This window comes from Ascaphus truei, chromosome 19, assembly GCF_040206685.1.
Source record: "Ascaphus truei isolate aAscTru1 chromosome 19, aAscTru1.hap1, whole genome shotgun sequence".
NCBI classification, from domain to species: domain Eukaryota; kingdom Metazoa; phylum Chordata; class Amphibia; order Anura; family Ascaphidae; genus Ascaphus; species Ascaphus truei.
In genome coordinates, this window is record NC_134501.1 from 7,360,571 (window position 1) to 7,378,254 (window position 17,684).

The following is a 17,684-nucleotide window of genomic DNA, read 5'->3' on the forward strand; positions in this document are numbered from 1 at the left end:
AGAGGTAAAAAGGGGCAATGCTGAAACAAAAGGTAAGGTGGCTGCTCATTGTCGGGGTGGAGTATGGTCGGCTGTATTACTGGATATACTAAGGTTTGGGGGTGTGAATGTTAGGGGGTGTTGGATAACATGGTGTTTGGTCCATCCATACAGCTGGTACCACTAAGGTAGTTGGGTGGATGTTAGGAGTTTGCCAGATAGGCTTCCTTAAAAAGGTGAGTCTTTAGAGAGTTTTTGAATGTATGAAAGCTGGAGGAGAGTCTCATGTGTGGTAGGGAATATTCCAGAGAGGGGGCAGCACGGGAGACATCTTGTAGGCTGGAGTGAGAGGAGGTAATAAGGCAGGAGGAGAGGCAGATGTTGTCGGCAGAACAGAGGGGTTGTTAGGGATGTATATATGGGGATAAGGGCAGATATGCAAGAGGAGGGGGCAGCGTAATGGAGAGCTTTGTAAGTCAGAAGTAGGGGTTTAAATTTAATTCTAGAGGCTATGGGAAGCCAGTGTAGGTATTTGTATAGTGGAGCGGTGAACCTCTATGCTCACAGAGATACATGCAGAAGATTTATTTTCATTGTTAATGCTCTGCTGTTACCCATCCACAGCCAGAGGCGTCTGCAGAGCAGAGCCCTTCCCCGTCTCGGATGAACAGACCAGGTGGGACTTCCTGAAACCAGGTGATTTGTGTCCTCTACCTGGCGAAGATTGTACAATGAAATAAGATCCTGTGCAACACCCCAGGTTATAAACTATCCAACAGGTCTCATGACAACAGACCAATTCTGTCTCTGTGTCTCTATCTTACAGCCCCATGCATTAAACGCCATCGCTTCACTTTAGACAACGGAAGGGCACCAATATGGGTTGGTAGCAATGTAAGTGGAGAGGGCTTAATTGAATGGCACGGGGAAGTGCCCGGTATCAAACCAGGAGGCACATAAAAACGCACATGTTGCAAACACAAACCATCCCTGATCATCTTCAAGGCAAGGAAGACAACAGCCAAACATTCCTACAAAGTGTGAACTATTTGCTAGGGTTTTGAGAATTTCTGGAAAATATGACTAGTCCGACGTTGCTCACATTGCGAGGAAAGTGGTTTTAACAACGAAGAAATAACGTATTTCATCTGCTTAACCCTTTCACTGCTACAGAGGTCCGCAATGCATTTGGTTAAGGCTCGTTCAACTACTGTACACATTTCAGCGCGTGAACTCAAGCGTGGTCCAATCTAGAAGCATATATTGGGTATTTAATCAACGGCAAGCACTCCGATCAGACACCATCCTCAATGTTTACTGTTTGCTCCATCATTTAATGTGTTTAATATCTTTTCATATTGTCCCTGAAAGCCAAACTGAATACTGCTTTGGTTAATCACTTAGTTAGCGGCCCAATGCAACAATTTGCAGTCAGCGTTGAAACGTTGAATAGGTCATGGTCGAGTTAAATGCCAGTTCTTAAAAAAAAATTCTATTTTGACAACCCACCAAAAATATCCATTTATTTTTCTTCAAAGATTTTCAAATGAAACGTGATCAGATTGAAAAAAAAAAAAAAAAGATAAGAAAAATTGGCAGAGATTTGCAGACACCTCGGGCAATGAAGGGGTTAACAGGCATTACACATGCCAACAGAAACCTAAAGGTCAAAGGGGTCAGCAACACATTGCAAAGCAAAAAGGTTCAAATCACCAAAATAGCCACACAAACGGTGCCGGAATAAAACCTGAAACGTCTAAAATCCAAAAATGTTCAAAATCAAAAACAAACATCGGATTTTCAGAAAACCTGCTCACCCTTCTCTGAACCAACGCATCAGGAGACAGTCTTCAAAGCAAGAGTTACATGGTGTCAAAAAATACTACACAGTGTAGGAAGAGTCTGTGGAATATGTAGGCATTTTGCTCAGAAATTCTTAAGCTATTTTTTCTTGTATGGTCTTGCTTCCCCTACTGGGGCTCGCAGCGTAAAACGTAGGAAAGTTACCCTCTCCTTTTCCTCCCCAGGAATATTATTGTACATTAAGGTGACAGGTGAGGCGTAACTACCTGTGTTAAAACAACATACTGTAAGCCACCCAACACAAAGATATGAGGCGGATAATGTTTCCTTGACCTAGTGCAATCCTAGTAATTACCAATTGCTACTAATTCACTACTGGAAGTCTTATTAAGGAGTGCAGGAAAACAGGTTTACCCATCAGGAGGAGATAAGAAAGGGACCGCTGGGGTAAAAAGCTTTGCATGACAGTGGTCAAAGCAGCTTAACCTCTTTGCTGCCTGTGAAATGTGGAGGCCTTGCTTGAATAAAATGGGTTAAAGAACAGTGGTACTGTATTTGATGCAAAAACCAATGTTTACATTTATTGATCATTGGGGCAATGATGTTTGGACTTCATTTTAGACAGGTTTAATTAAGATTTAGGCTGTATGAGCGGGAGAGGATTTTGCTTTGAAAAGTAAGTGGAATTGTACGTTTGTAAATATAAAAATATACTGGTACTCTGGGAGTGGAAACAAATTAGCTGTGAGACCCTTCTACCATCACACCTCAACCATCACACCTCAACCATCACACCTCAACCATCACACCTCAACCACTGGCTACATTTGATTCTTCCATTCCGTTAGTCCCAGTTGGTAACACATGGGCCAATAATGAACTATTCCTTGTGTCTTCCCTTCCCCTCTTTCTAGATTGTAAGCTCCTTGGGTCAGGGAGCTCCTTTCAATGGTCTAAGTTAGTCTTAACATAGATGTACTCTTTTGTCATACAATGTTTTTGTCCTCCCTCCCACATTGTACTGCGCTGTGGAATATGTTGACGCCATATAAATAAAAGATGACAATAATGATGAATAACTTCTAGCACTGAAGGGTTGAACTAAAGTTCCCACACTGTAACATTGCATACTGCATGCGGACATTGACCTCTGCATCACCGCAGTCCCTTCTTTTTTTATCCCAATGCCCTTATTTTGCTACATACTGGAGTACAGGAGAGGTACCGGAAGCCAGGAGACCAGATGACATTTAAGGAGTCCCCCTAAAAACACAAATACATGATATTTGGAGGCTAATGAAGAGATCAGCTCCAAATTATAAAGATGTCCACATGAGAGCACACCTGGCTATAATAACTGATCCAACGTAACCCTTAATTGTCTAATTAAATAAGCCAAACCAATTACACTTATTACTGGTGAGATGGTGAAGTAATTAGCTCAAAATGTGAAGAGGAAATGGAGGTACTGTATAAACTACATGAATCAAGCAAGAAGCCTAGCTGTAATGGGATACTCAATATAAATGTCCCACTATGTGGGGTGTGAAGATAGTGCTCCCGTGCTGGTCAATACCTTGATACATAGTGACACTATAAGAGGGATGCTTAAATAGCCATGCCTCCCTAAAACAGAAAGGAAGTTGGCTACATTATTGAATTTGCACTTTGCCAGAATAAATCTTTCAACACCTGATGCTTGAGTCAATGAAGATCAAAAGTCCAAGCCTGTCCTGTTCTTATGCAACATTGAACTAGTGGCGCGTCCTTTCCTGGCTACACTTCTGTGGAAGGCTCTAACAGGAAAGCTTGGATTTTTTTAAAGTGTGGGGGTATAAAATCCTTAACAATACATTGTACATCAAAGGTGACGGACATTTTTATATCTAGCTTGATATCCATTCCTACCAATCTACTTTGAATTTTGCTGCATGATGGGTTGTGCGAATGGTAAATGTTACATTTCCCCCATTAAAGCAGCATTTCAGATTGAGTAATATGACATATAAATAGGGTTGAAGCTCCCTGTAGATCTTTGCCAAGCAGTGTATGCTGGGTGTGTTCATCACAGTATATAAATCAGCTTTTTTCCCCCACTCCATTCCATGCTAATTGTCAGCTGTGGCTGTTTCCAAAACTTGTAAGCCAATGAAAACCTTGCTATATCTTCATAACATCTGATTGGCTTTTATACTCTCCGATAAAACCGTCCATTAAAGGTGAGATGAGATGTCAGAATGAGGGATGTTCATGGGAGAGTACAGGGCCACTTCATATTGACCCTAAACTGAATAACTTGCAATCTGTTGGAGTCCCTGAGACAAAGTGGTTTGATGGTCAAAACAGAATGGACACTGGGTATTGAATGAAGGACTTCCACTTCAAAGGCCAGTACCTCAACCATTACTCTATCTACTGCTTTTCATAAGAAGAGCCCTTTATACAACAGATTTAAGACTACATTAGACATTGGAGCAACACTTTGCAATAGCAGCATCATTCCACCTAGTGCACCGAGCACACACTGACAGCATAACAACTCACATGGGTAACAAAGAGGACCCTTCTCCCCTTCTTCCCAATATCCCTGCACCGCTGTGGGGGAGTTTTCTCTAGGAGACAAGTTAGGAAATGTATGCTGGGCAGCCAGGTGGTACTAATAACACAATGAGTTAGTGTCATTAATAACTGCGCTGCTCTCTGCCAGAAATCTGCCTCGTGTTTTTATTTTGCTAGACTCAGAGAAAGAAGTATATTTTTGTAGGGCGGATGTCCCCTAGTTTAGAACACTTCCTGTACCCAAGGCACACTACAAAGCTATGTATTCCAGACATCTCCATCAAGGAAAGATGTCATTGTGCTTTTATGTACATGGAGCATGTGTATCAATTCAACATTGGTGCAGATCTGAAGCAAAACTATTGCTCCATTATGTATCAAATAAAAAAATCCAATTTAATTGAATAGGAATTATCTTCTTTGATACATATAGTGCAATTGTTTTGCCCCAGAATTGCTCCACTTTTGCTTTGCCACATACTCCCCATATAAGGTTAAAACTATATATATTTAATCCTTTTCCAGAAGTGCTTACCAACTATTTGAGCTCTTTCCCACCTTAAAAGTCACTTTTGGGGCACTATATGACAAAATGGTGCGCTCATATCTCACTTATAGCAAGTTGCTTAATAATGTTCTGCAAACCTTGAGTTATCTCTTAAAAACCCCCACTATCAAGGTGCTCCCCTATAAGGTTTGTAAAGGGTCTCCGTTTTTCATGGACTCTAAATGGTTTATTACTTGATGACAATGACACTTTTTCACCAACTGCAGATTCAATGAGTAAGATAACCGGGCAGTCACTGCCAGTTCCATTGGCTTTAAACCTTGTGTCATCGGGTTCACAGCCCTGTATCTGCCCCACTACAACCGTTCACACTACCCCTACAGAAAGAAAGAACTATATACTGAGCACATTTACTGCACATGTCCAATGACAGATCTGTCAAAAAAAAACAGCTCCCACTGTGTGATAAGGTCAGGAATGAAAGGGTCAAATTATCTGCCATAACAATGCACACATGTATTCAATGGACCACATCAGATGGTAAAACTCAGAGTGCACCACCATAGTCCTGTTCCCAGATTAAAGTTCACAGACAGCTCTGCATTCCTTTAAAATGATTGTGCTTTCGGTTCGACTTTTTTTTTTTTTATTGAGCTTCAGGGAGAGATTTTTTTTTTTACACACAATATCTGTATATCCTTCTAACAAGGCTGACAGATGACACGCTGCAGGCTTTCCAATAACCCCTTAAATGCTAAATGGGCCCTCGCCAGCACTATAGGAGTTACATATTTACTGCTGTTTACGTAGAGGATTATATAAATGCTATACCCTTTCTAACCCCCCCAGCTGCATTCCCATTAAGAACACAATCCTTTGACATACTCATTTCAAGACTTGCTGTCCACATAATGTTTGTCAGATATTTCTCCAACACAGAAGAGATTAAACACACAGCTATACAGAGATTAATTGATATTCTGACACCAGCTTCCTACAGCCATATACAATGAGAAAAAAAAACCAGACACTACCTCTAGCCATCATTTTCCCCACACACCCATAGACACACATCAATTGCCCTCATCGACCTCAATGGGACCACCCCTCTTAAAATCAGGACAATTTTCTGACATGCATCAGTTGTTCCCTTATATTTTAATAGGATAGCCCGCCTACAACTTACTAAGTGAATCCATGCACACTTTGAGCTATGGAATGTTGCAGTGACTTGTTCACAGCCGACCAGGTATACTGAGAATAGGAAGGTGCCCACATGTAGGCTCTGTGAACTTACCCTGCAGGACAGAGTAACATTCATGGCTATAGGTCCCTTCCTATGGGAAACGTGGAGATTCCTCCCAGCCTGTGACTTTCTTTCTCATCCAGAGAAGCTGTTTGCAGAACTGTATCATTACGTCTGCATCTCCTCTGAAACCTTCCTTCTCAGCTGAACAGGCTCAAGTTCCAGCCTGGGATTCCCTCTCCACCCCCTTCACAGATACTTAACCCTCATACTGCCAAGCCACAGCTGCTAGAAAAAGAATACGCCAACTAAGCAAATGCCGAGAGCCACAAGCAGTTAAACAGACCTGGATAAAGGCTGAATTTATGCTCATCGTTCTTTTATCCATTACTGCCATTGGCTTACTGTGTGTATTTTATTAACTGCGGCTCTTCTGCGTCCTAGAGATGTGCAGAGGACAATCACAATGGGTAACACATTAACTATGGGGTGGACAACTCCAGTCCTCAAGGGCCATCAACAGGTCAGGTCAAGGATAGCTCTGCTTCAGCACAAGTGTCTCAACCAGTGGCTCAGTCAATGACCGAGCCACTGATTAAGCCACCTGTACTGAAGCAAGGATATCCTTAAATCCCGACCTGCTGGTGGCCTTGAGGACTGGAGTTGGCCGCCCTGCGCATATGATGGTAACAGGAAAGGACGGGACATTGGGATGTGCGCTCCACTTGGTACTCTTTCAGCAGAAGATGTGTGGGATAGGAAGCTGCAAAGTCCTGGCCACTGTGGCCGATTTGATTTTATAACCCCGGGAACAAGTTACAATAAACCAGGACAATACCGGGACAATATATCAGGCAATACAAATGGCAGATTTGCTGTTAAGCTGTGACAAGTGGCGTTTGTTTTTAGCGTGGGTGTATGGATGTGCTTTGCATCAATATCAGTGAGCGACTTAGAAGGAGGCTGTGGATAAACTAGGAGAGGCGATACAGTACTTAGCCTAATTATTTTGAATGGGATACAGTATTTTGAAGCTTGGCGCGTTCAATCCATTCTGTCTTTCTCTGTGTTGATAAAATCCGGCATGTGATAAAGTATCAACTCCAAAGTTAGCAGCATGAAAGAATAAAAAAACGTGACCGGCAACGTCCCTACACCTTTCTCACGATGAGTAGTGTTTCCTCAACGTGGATCGATGATGTGAACCAGAGAAACTTCACGGAGCATCAGCAGCTTCCTACACAGCCCATGAAGTGATTGTGGCACTTTGGTATTTAAAGTCCTTGGATAGGAACACTCACACTACTGTTGTATAAGGGTCTTGTAGTGAAAAAATAGAAATGTATTGAATAAAAAGACCAACGTTTTGGTCCATTAATGGACCTTTATCATCTTGACAAATGTCCAAGAGAAGACTGAAACATCAATCTTTTATTCAATAAATTGCATTTTTTCCCCACTAAAAGACCCCATAAATGTCAGCATTTAAAAAATATATGTTTCATACTTTGGTATTTAAAACCATCTGGTTCTCAATGGACTGAAAAAGTTTTTTTTCGTTCAACCCTTTCAGTACCAGAAGGGCTAGTCACACAAAATCTCACATATCGTCTTTCTGCGATGAAGAGGCAGTCATCACACTGGCCAATAGACTTCTGATCCTATTAGGGAACTTCTCTAAAGTTAGGCGTTCTGTTGTTCAGTAAGGATCTTAGGCACTTATTTGTTATAACTACACATCAATTATGAAACAAACATTACAAGTAGTAGAGATGATGTTACATATGAGGGCTTGCACTTTATGTATACGCTACACCAATATATACTGTGCTGGTACCGTCTATTCTGACTGATATATGTGAAAAACATAAGTTGTGTAGGTGCCTCTCATCTTGTAATCACTTACAGCTTCACCGTAATCTCCACACGTGAAATCCCCATGCTTTAAAGCTGCAGACCAAGCAATATCCTACATGTTTTTTTTAATAAATGAGTTCTGTACTATGAGAAAATACTTGTAGCATTAAAAAAAAAATGTTTTAAATAAAAACTATCCGAATTATATTTTTAATGTATTATAATGTAACAACCATTTATGTTTCTATAGCAACCATTTACAATATCACATCCTCTTCTGAAACAGGCTCTGGCACACCCCTTTTTGAGCCCTGCCCTCTCTCTAGCAGTGCACCAATTGTATCTAGTGACTGCCTGGTCACATGATCTTCCCCACAGAACTTTACATCTTTGGTCCTCTTCTGCTGCACTGACAGCCATTTAGTGAACCCCCGAGGCCGAATCTTCGCCAATCGATCACAACTTAGCTAATTACTTATCATTGTGTGGATTATATTGATGCGCATATTAAAGGAAAGACGAAAAAAAAAAAACAGGCAGCTTGAACTGCTGCTTTAAAAAGGACCACTTCATCTCTCACCTCATGTCATGCTTTTGAGCTTATATATGCATATAGGCAGCAGATTAACATCTTACATTGAAATCTGGCGTATTTAAAGTGCAAAGTAGAAAAGCCCCATGGAGACTGCTTTATTCGGTAAGACTTCAGAAAACTCTCATACACACTGTCAGATTTCCCATTAGGCCAGTTAGGCGGCAACAATTTCCGCCCTCAAATAATTTTGCCGCGCTGTCGGGCCTATCAGACCTAATGGGAAGCTATTTGCCTGTGTCGGTCGCATCCTTTCTGCCGCACCCTCCTGCTCATTTGGAATCCCGGCGTCAAATGATGCTGCGGACGCCCCCACCGTGCCATCACACGGCGTCTCGTTGCCATGGCAATACGATCACTGAATTGAATGGGATTTAAATGTGTAATACATGTAAAACCTGGTCAATGGCCTGGGACAGGAGTGGCCAACTCCAGTCCTCAAGGGCCACCGACAGGCCAGGTTATCAGGATATCCCTGCGTCTTCGACTGAGGCACCTGTGCTGAAGCAGGGATATCCTGAAAACCTGGCCTGTTGGTGGCATATGAGAACTGGAGTTGTCCCCTCCTGGCAGAGGAGAATGGGTTAACATTCTGCCTTTCTCCTACTTTGTGCCAAATACAAGAGTGTGTCATATATGACCTCAGGATAAATTAATCCAATTGGTAGGTGATGTCTCCGCTGACATTACATATGTACAAACACAGGAGCCAATCAGTATAAGATGTATGCGGGAACTCTGCCAAGAAACACTGCCAGCTGGGAGAGAGGAGAACGTGAATCATGATGTACTAGTAAAGGAGCGAAAATTATATCCAGCATAGTCAAGACGATCATGTGTTTTAGTATAGCCAACATATTGATCGGATGATTATGTTGTTTTAAAGCACATAAGATGCCTTCGCTGAATTGCAGGTGAACTGGTAACAATGGTTCAACACGGAAACATAGGAATAATGCTCGATTGGCCCAATTTACAGTTTAGACGTAATCGCAGAAATAGCGATGGCCTTATCATTTTAGTGCTGTGCCATCACTATTTCTGGGATTAGGCGACAATTTAGATTTAAGATGTACAGAGTCCGGAGCAGCTGGTCTTAAAACACAATAACAAGGTCTTAGATTAGTGTCAGTCTGTGCGTAACATGCGCTTAATCAGTACACACCCTCAAAAATTTGACTTTTGTGGAACTGACCATAGTCTGCGACATCTGAGAAGGAAACCCTGCATCCAGTAATTTGATCATTAGAGGGATCTTTGTTCTAATGTGGATTTTAAGATGTAGATAAGACTGAATAAACGCCAAACTGTCCATGATGAGGGGTGTTGGGTGCTTAATTCTTCTCAAGAAGAACAAGTTTCACCAGGGAGCGTCTGTGCATCAATAGAGCAGGAATTACAGCCATGACTCCAGAAAATGTATGTTGCAAATGCTGGGTTTTCCTAATGTAGTCGGATTAGTGCCTGGTCTCTCTAGGTGCCTAATTAAGCAAAGGAATTTAAATTAACAACATCCATTAATCCAACTCTAAATTGGAAGCCATTAGGTGCTATTTAACGTGTGTTTGTACGATTTAAATAAACACACACACACAGTCTTTTGTGGCTATTTTTTGGCAAACCCGCCGTTTGCAACAATGCAACGAGCCTATTCTATGACCCCACTGTCGTTAGAGAATCCAAATTTGCCCCAATGTGTTTATTTAGTTTAGACTAACTTATTTGAAACATCATCAAATGAAAACATCAACCAGCTCGTAATCAGGTTGTGCGTCAGAAGAGACCAGTATTCAGAGAAAATGTCCCTAGGGTTGTAAGAATCAATACAGCAATACCATATAAAGATATACAGTATCTGAGATGTTTAACCCTAAAGTGGAAATATTCTATATTGCAGTGTTTAACTGTATTGTATTGTATGTCTTTATTTATATAGCGCCATTAATGTACATAGCGCTTCACAGTAGTAATACATGTGGTAATCAAATAATTAACAGATAATATAAATAACAGATCATGGGAATAAGTGCTTTAGACATAAACGTAACATTAAGGAGGAGTCCCTGCCCCAAGGAGCTTACAGTCTAATTGGTAGGTAGGGAGAACGTACAGAGACAGTAGGAGGGAGTTCTGGTAAGTGCGTCTGCAGGGGGCCAAGCTTTATGTATCGTGTGTTCAGAATATTCACAGTGCTATTCATATGCTTCTTTAAGCAAGTGTGTCTTAAGGTGGGTCTTAAAGGTGGATAGAGAGGGTGCTAGTCGGGTACTGAGGGGAAGGGCATTCCAGAGGTGTGGGGCAGTCAGTGAAAAAGGTTTAAGGCGGGAGAGGGCTTTAGATACAAAGGGGGTAGAAAGAAGACATCCTTGAGCAGGACGCAAAAGTCGGGATGGTGCATAGCGAGAAATTAGGGATGAGATGTAAGGAGGGGCAGAAGAGTGTAAAGCTTTAAAAGTGAGGAGAAGAATGGAGTGTGAGATGCAACAGAGGAAAGGACGTATCTTTGTTATATTGCGGAGGAAAAAGTGACAAGTTTTAGAAATGTTTTGAATGTGAGGGGCGAATGTGAGAAAGGAGTTGAGTGTGACCCCTAGGCAGCGTGCTTGGGCTACTGGGTGAATGATCGTAGTTCCAACGGTAATGTGGAAGGAGGTAGTAGGGCCAGGTTTGGGAGGAAGTATGAGGAGCTCTGTTTTAGCCATGTTGATTTTAAGGCGGCGGAGGGCCATCTAGGATGATATTGCAGAGAAACATTCAGAAACTTTGGTTTGTACAGCAGGTGTAAGGTCGGGTGTTGAAAAGTATATTTGTGTGTCGTCAGCATAGAGGTGATATTTAAACCCAAAAGATGTTATTAGGTCACCTAGAGAGTGTGTACAGAGAAAAGAGAAGAGGTCCCAGGACAGAGCCCTGGGGTACCCCCACAGAGAGATCAATAGAGGAGGAGGAGGTGTTAGCAGAAGAGACACTGAAAGTACGATGGGAGAGGTAGGATGAGATCCAGGATAGAGCTTTGTTCTGAATACCAAGAGTATGGAGAATATGAAGGAGAAGAGGGTGGTCCACTGTGTCAAATGCTGCAGAGAGGTCGAGTAATATGAGCAGAGTGTAATGACCTCTGTCTTTGGCAGCATGGAGGTCATTAGTTATTTTAGTGACGGCTATTTCAGTCGAGTGAGCAGTGCGGAAGCCAGATTGTAGAGGGTCTAGGAGAGAATAGGTGTTGAGAAAATGAAGCAAGCGAGAGAATACAAGACGTTCAAGGAGTTTAGAGGCAAAAGGCAGGAGGGAGACAGGTCGATAGTTAGAAAGACAGGTAGGGTCAAGCTTGCTGTTTTTGAGTAATGGTATAACGGTTGCATGTTTGAAGGAGGAGGGAAAGGTTCCAGAGCAGAGGGAGGAGTTAAAAATGTGTGTGAGCATAGGGATTATAGTAGGAGCAAGAGGTTTTAGGAGATGGGAGGGAATTGGGTCGAGAGGGCAAGTGGTAGAGGGAGAAGAGGCGATCAATAGCGACACATCCTCCTCTGAGACAGTGAAAAAAGAGTCAAGGAAGGCAGGAGGAGAGTTAGGAAGAGGTGTAGGATGGGAGGAAGAAACAGAGGGGATGTTCTGCCGTATGGATTCCACCTTTTCCTTAAAATAGTCAACAAAGTCCTGAGCGGAGATGGAGGAAGGAGAGGCAGCTGAGGGTGGTTTGAGTAGAGTATCAAAGACAGAGAACAGTCGGCGTGGGTTAGACTTGTGCATGTTGATTAGTGCAGAAGAGTAGGCTTGTTTAGCTTGCGAGAGGGCAGAGTTGAGACAGGATAGCATAAATTTGTAGTGAAGGAAGTCTGCGAGAGTGTGAGACTTCCTCCAGAGGCGTTCAGAGGAACGAGTGGAGGAACGCAGCATGCGTGTATGGGAATTTAGCCAGGGTCTAGGGTTAGAAGGGCGAGTGCGGCAGAGAGAAAGCGGGGCATGTAGATCAAGAGACGAGGACAAGACAGAGTTGTAGTTCCTGACCAGGTTGTCAGGGTCTGTAGCAGAGCTGAGAGAGGAGAGGGAGGAGCGTAAAGTGGACTCAAAGTCAGGTAAGTGAATAGAGCGCAGGTTTCTGCAGAACCGGGGGGTAGATGGAGGTGGAGAAGGGGAGAAGCGAGATAGAGAGAATGAGATGATGGTCAGAGAGAGGAAAAGGGGAAATGGAGAAATCGGAGAGAGAGAAGTTCTTAGTGAAAACCAGGTCTAACTAGTGGCCATCCTTGTGGGTGCTGGCTGCAGTCCACTGTTGAAGGACAAAAGAAGAGGTTAGAGAAAGAAAGCGGGAAGCCCAAGGGAGAGAGGGGTCATCAATGTGGCAATTGAAGTCCCAAAGGAGAAGAACAGGGGAGTCTGAGGAGAGGAAGAAAGAGAGCCAGGATTCAGAGAGAAAGGCAGAAGGGGGATGAGTAGAGGTAGGTGGGCGATAGATGACCGCCAGATGGACAGGGAAAGGAGAGAAAATCTGGACAGTGTGAGCCTCAAAGGAGGGAAAAGCAAGAGAGGGAGGAATAGGAAGGGTTCGGTAACGACAGAGAGAGGAGAGCAGGAGCCCCACGCCTCCACCCCTGCCATCAGTGTGCGGAGTGTGGGAGAAGGAAAGGCCACCATAGGAGAGGGCAGCTTCCAGAGCAGAGTCAGACTGAGTGAGCCAGGTCTCAGTTATAGCAAATAGGAGCAGAGAGTGAGAGAGAAAAAAGTCAAAGAGGAACTTGTTAGAAAGGGAGCGAGCATTCCAAAGGGCACAGGAGAAAGGGAGAGAGGAGGGAGGGTGGCAGGGGATGGGTATGAGGTTGGAGGGGTTGACACCAGAAGGAGTAGAGGTTGCAATTGGCAGGCAAGGACGAGCGCATGTAGGAATAAGACAGGGACCAGGATTGGGAGAGATATCCCCAGAAGCAAGGAGAAGCATGGATAGAAAGAGAATGTGTGAGGATGATTTGTAGGGGTGTTTTTTAGTGCAGGGGATATAGCTGTGTGGTGTCAGAGGACGCAGGTAAGACAGGAGTTCATGTGAACAGAGAAGTGATGAAGGAAGGAGAGATGGAGATATATGAATAGAGTTAGAGACATACGGAGGCTGGTAGAAAGAAGTGCATAATTTGAGAAGAAGTGAAGTCACAGCAAATATAAATGGTAAAGGCAGCATCACAGCAGTAATGATGCAGTCTGGTATAGATGATATCCTCCTTTTCGGCGTAGTTCAAATGCAGGAATCAGGGCCAGTTGGGGTGTCCACTTCTTCCTCACTTCTTTTGAATTTCCTTTTAAACTTGAGTTGTAGTCATGCCACTTATAATGGGCCACTTTGAATATGGGCTGCAGGCAGACTAGCTGTTCTGACTGGGTTTATATAGGCCTAAAAAGTCAACTGACAGTGTGGTTCTGTCTGCTTAATTAGCACATCTGAGGCACATTCAAACAGATGGTTTTCTACACAGGTTTTCTACACAGTTAACTCCTCTAGTATTGCTAGGGCTTGTAATATAAGTGTGTTAGAGACCTGAGAAGACTAAAGGCGCCCTCACTAAGCAGCGCCTTAAGCCGTGTTAACAAGGGTTCATATTAAAGAAGCATTATTTCCCTTTAATATGTAAGATGCAAAGTTCTGTGGGGAAGATCACGTGACCAGGCAGTCACTAGGTACAATTGGTGCACTGCTACAGAGAGGGCAGGGCTCAAAAAGTGGTATGCCAGAGCCTGTTTCAGAAGAGGAAGGGGATGTGACTTTGTAAATGGTTGCTACAGAAACAAAAAATGCTTGTTACATTATAATACATTAAAAATCTAATTCACAGTGGTTTTAAAAAAATGCTCCAAGTATTTTCTCGTAGTGCAGAACTGATTTTTTTTTTTAAAAAAACACCCATGTAATAATTAAAATAATAATAATATTAATAATACGGATATTGCTTGGTCTGTAGCTTTAACAGGAAAACAATACATCTTTAGCAAACGTACACGTCTCTTGCCTGCAGTTATCAGAACTTTGTTATGCACAAACCTTCTCGTTCTTCTCCGTTAGGCCACAGTGGTAAAGATCCATACGAAGGTGAGACGGTGGAGAGGCGCTGGGGGTACAGGCACGTGGAGGTGATACAGCCACTCCCCTGTATTGCAATGTAGGGGGTCCGAGTTCCCTTTTCTAACTGCGTGGCCCAATACCATCTAATGGCTGTTATTGTGCTGTCAAATTGAAAAGCTCCATGAGTTTCAATAGCAAGATGAATGGCAGCGCGAGAGACGGTAATCCAATTACCTGAAAGCTTGATTTGCAGTAGTTCAAGACTAAAGGAAGCCTATGTGAAAAGAAAAGGCAGCTAAATAATATGTTTCCGTGGTCATTGTCCAGTCCACGGCCATAATCTTTGCAGTGGTTTAAATGGTGTGATATTTAACAGACTTGCGCAAGCTGCAAGCAGCAGCGTGGGGCACGAGGGAAGTGCAATCATGTGTTTTAAAGTCAGAAAAGACAACATTCTGATACAATGTCAACAATAGATTACGGTTTAATCACCTATAGATTTATCTTCCCTCCTTGGACTAATGATTCTAAAGCGATATCACTTGAGTTACTTCCTAAGTGTCCAACCTATGATACTTGATTAAACAAATGTATTGTTGTTGCTGTTATTTAAAAAATGAATACAATAGCAGCATTTGTTCTAACAGGAAGCAATGGTTTGTGATCTCTGCATAATGTTCCAAGAAAGTCCACACTACAAACGACCAGAAATCCATGTGCTGTGAAGTCATGTAATGCGGCTCTCTTCTTGTTTGGATCTCTGTACTGATATTGAAACATCACCAAGATGGTTTCTTTCTACATTGCAAAGTACTCCATGACATATATGCCCCTGTGGCAGTGAGGGGGTTAATAGCGTATGTTCAGACACAATATTTAACAGGCACTTCTCATATCGTCTTGTGTTTCCGTTCCTAATACGCAACCAATAATATTGCAAGCCCTTTCTGGGCAGGGACCGCCTTTGTATTGTTAGAAAGAACTAGTTATAGCAGGTATTTTCTCTTAGGCTGCGGCCCCGCTGGTGCTGACTGCGCTCATGCTTGAGAGCGGTGATGTCCCCAACTCCCTAAGCATGAGCACAGGGTGTCCTGGCTATTTCGCAAGCGCGCGGGGGGCATTGCGAGCAAGTTGAGCGCGCTTGAAAGTTACATTTTTTTGTTTACTCAAGCACCAAGCTTGAGTGAGCGTACGAGTGCGCGTACACCACGTGAACGGGGACTTACACATAAAGATTTATGTAAGTAAAAGCGGCAAGCACCGCGCGCTCAGCACGCTCAGCGCCAGCGGGGACGCAGCCTTACTCTATAAATAAAACCGTAGCATTGTCAAAAGGACATAATGTATGTACATCTTGGAATTGTTTGACTTTAAAAAACAAAAAAACAATAACATTGAAGTTATCAAAATTTAAAAAAAACACTGAAATATGATGCACCCTTTAAAAATATGTATTGATAAAAGAAGTACAGTAAATACAAATACTACTTGTGGTGCCTTTGCATGTCTCAGATAGATCTGCAACTCTGTCTTTCCCCATTATCGCTTGGCAAACAGTGCTTCCACTGCAGCCAGGGATTCTGGGTAATGACATGCAAATGAGCACAGTGAGTCACAAACTTAAACTGTAGTCCTGTTGTAACAGGCCAATGTCACCGAAGACAACAACACATCACAAACTATCCTATTCCCAAACACTAGAAATGAGCTGCGTAAGAAATTATTCCAGGTCTAGCAGGGAATTGTAGCGATCACTTTCAAAACATTGAGGCCATGTTCGTATAGTCTCCATTGTTTATTTCCCCCCCATTTTCTGGCTCGAGTCTCCCAAAGACATGAAGTCTTATATAAGCTATGAAGGACCTTGGGCTAGTCCTCTTTTGCTAAACTGAATTCTGAAGCTTATTAACTCCAGGTTACTCAAACTCCTAAGTCAACGCCTATCACATTTTCAGGGTCAGCTCTTTGTACCTCCATCATTTGAATTCTTCCAACCATTCTCTACTATTAACAAACCTGGTTATGGATGGATGACATGGATGAAGGGATTGGAATGTTCTACAGAAATAAATGAAGAAGAGTTTGAGTGAAAATAAAAAAAAATGTGGTTACTTAGTGTCCAGGTTTCAGGCAACTGTAATATCTCCCAATGGGTTAATAGACATGTGCATAGGAGCCATGCCATTAAGCTCCATTTGTAGACTGTTTTTAAGAACGCTATTAAATTAAAGGTTTGTTTGCTATTACACGCAGGCCTTTAGATTACAATATACAGAACCTGTAAAAATGATTTACATTCAGTTTTTCCTTTGCTGTCACCTGCTCTTCTTCCCTCCCACTCCGATGTTGGTGTTTCCCAGGCCTTTGCTCTAGGACCTCTTCTCTTCATACCACTTCCTTAGGTCAACTAATAGTTTGTTTTGCAGTACCACCTCTACGCTGATAACTCCTAAATATGCCCATCTTCTGAGCCCTCTCCAAACTCGTGTCACTAATAGTCTTTCTGCTATTTCCTCTTGATGTCCCACCCTTACCTCAAACTCAACATGTCCAAAGCAGAACTACAGTAATCATATTCCCTGTAATTCTAACCCAGTGCCAGATCTCTCTCCAACAATACATACCTTCACTATCCCCCGGATACCACAAGGTGTCATTCTTGAATCCTCCCTCTCCTTTATACACAGCCAGTCGTTTTTCTCCCCCTCAATGCTAAAACACAACTTTTCCTCACCATGCAATCCACCCCAAATGTTAATTCATGCCCTTTTAATATCTCGACTGGACTACTATAATCTGCTCCTAGTTTGTCAGACACTCATAGCTGTAAAATAAAAAAATAATAATAACCTTATTATTTAGGCACAAATAGCACCATATAGGGAATTAAGGATTCATTGTCATTTCCCCCCAGAAAGAGAGAGAGAGCAGTTATCTTAACACGCATACTAAATCACAGTCGAATAAGTGCTCTCTTCCTAAAGATAAGGGGGAAATACTGGGAGACCACAGCTAGAAATCAAGTCCTTTTAGTAGCATTTTTATCACCAGATGTAATCTCATACTCTGTATTGTTTTTGCCAAGCTTCCA

The 17,684-nt window shown here is 42.6% G+C and overlaps 1 protein-coding gene across 3 annotated transcripts in view; it reads right to left on the minus strand.

Moving 5' to 3' along the window:
* The window catches only part of ZNF469 (zinc finger protein 469), a 255,451-nt gene extending 249,156 nt beyond the window's left edge, over positions 1-6,295 (minus strand). For all 3 annotated transcript variants that reach the window (XM_075576422.1, XM_075576418.1, XM_075576417.1), the window contains exon 1: positions 6,147-6,295. The gene's annotated coding sequence lies outside the window, so the exon portion shown is untranslated. The remainder of the gene's footprint in view (positions 1-6,146) is intronic.
* Between the last annotated feature and the right edge of the window lie 11,389 nt (positions 6,296-17,684).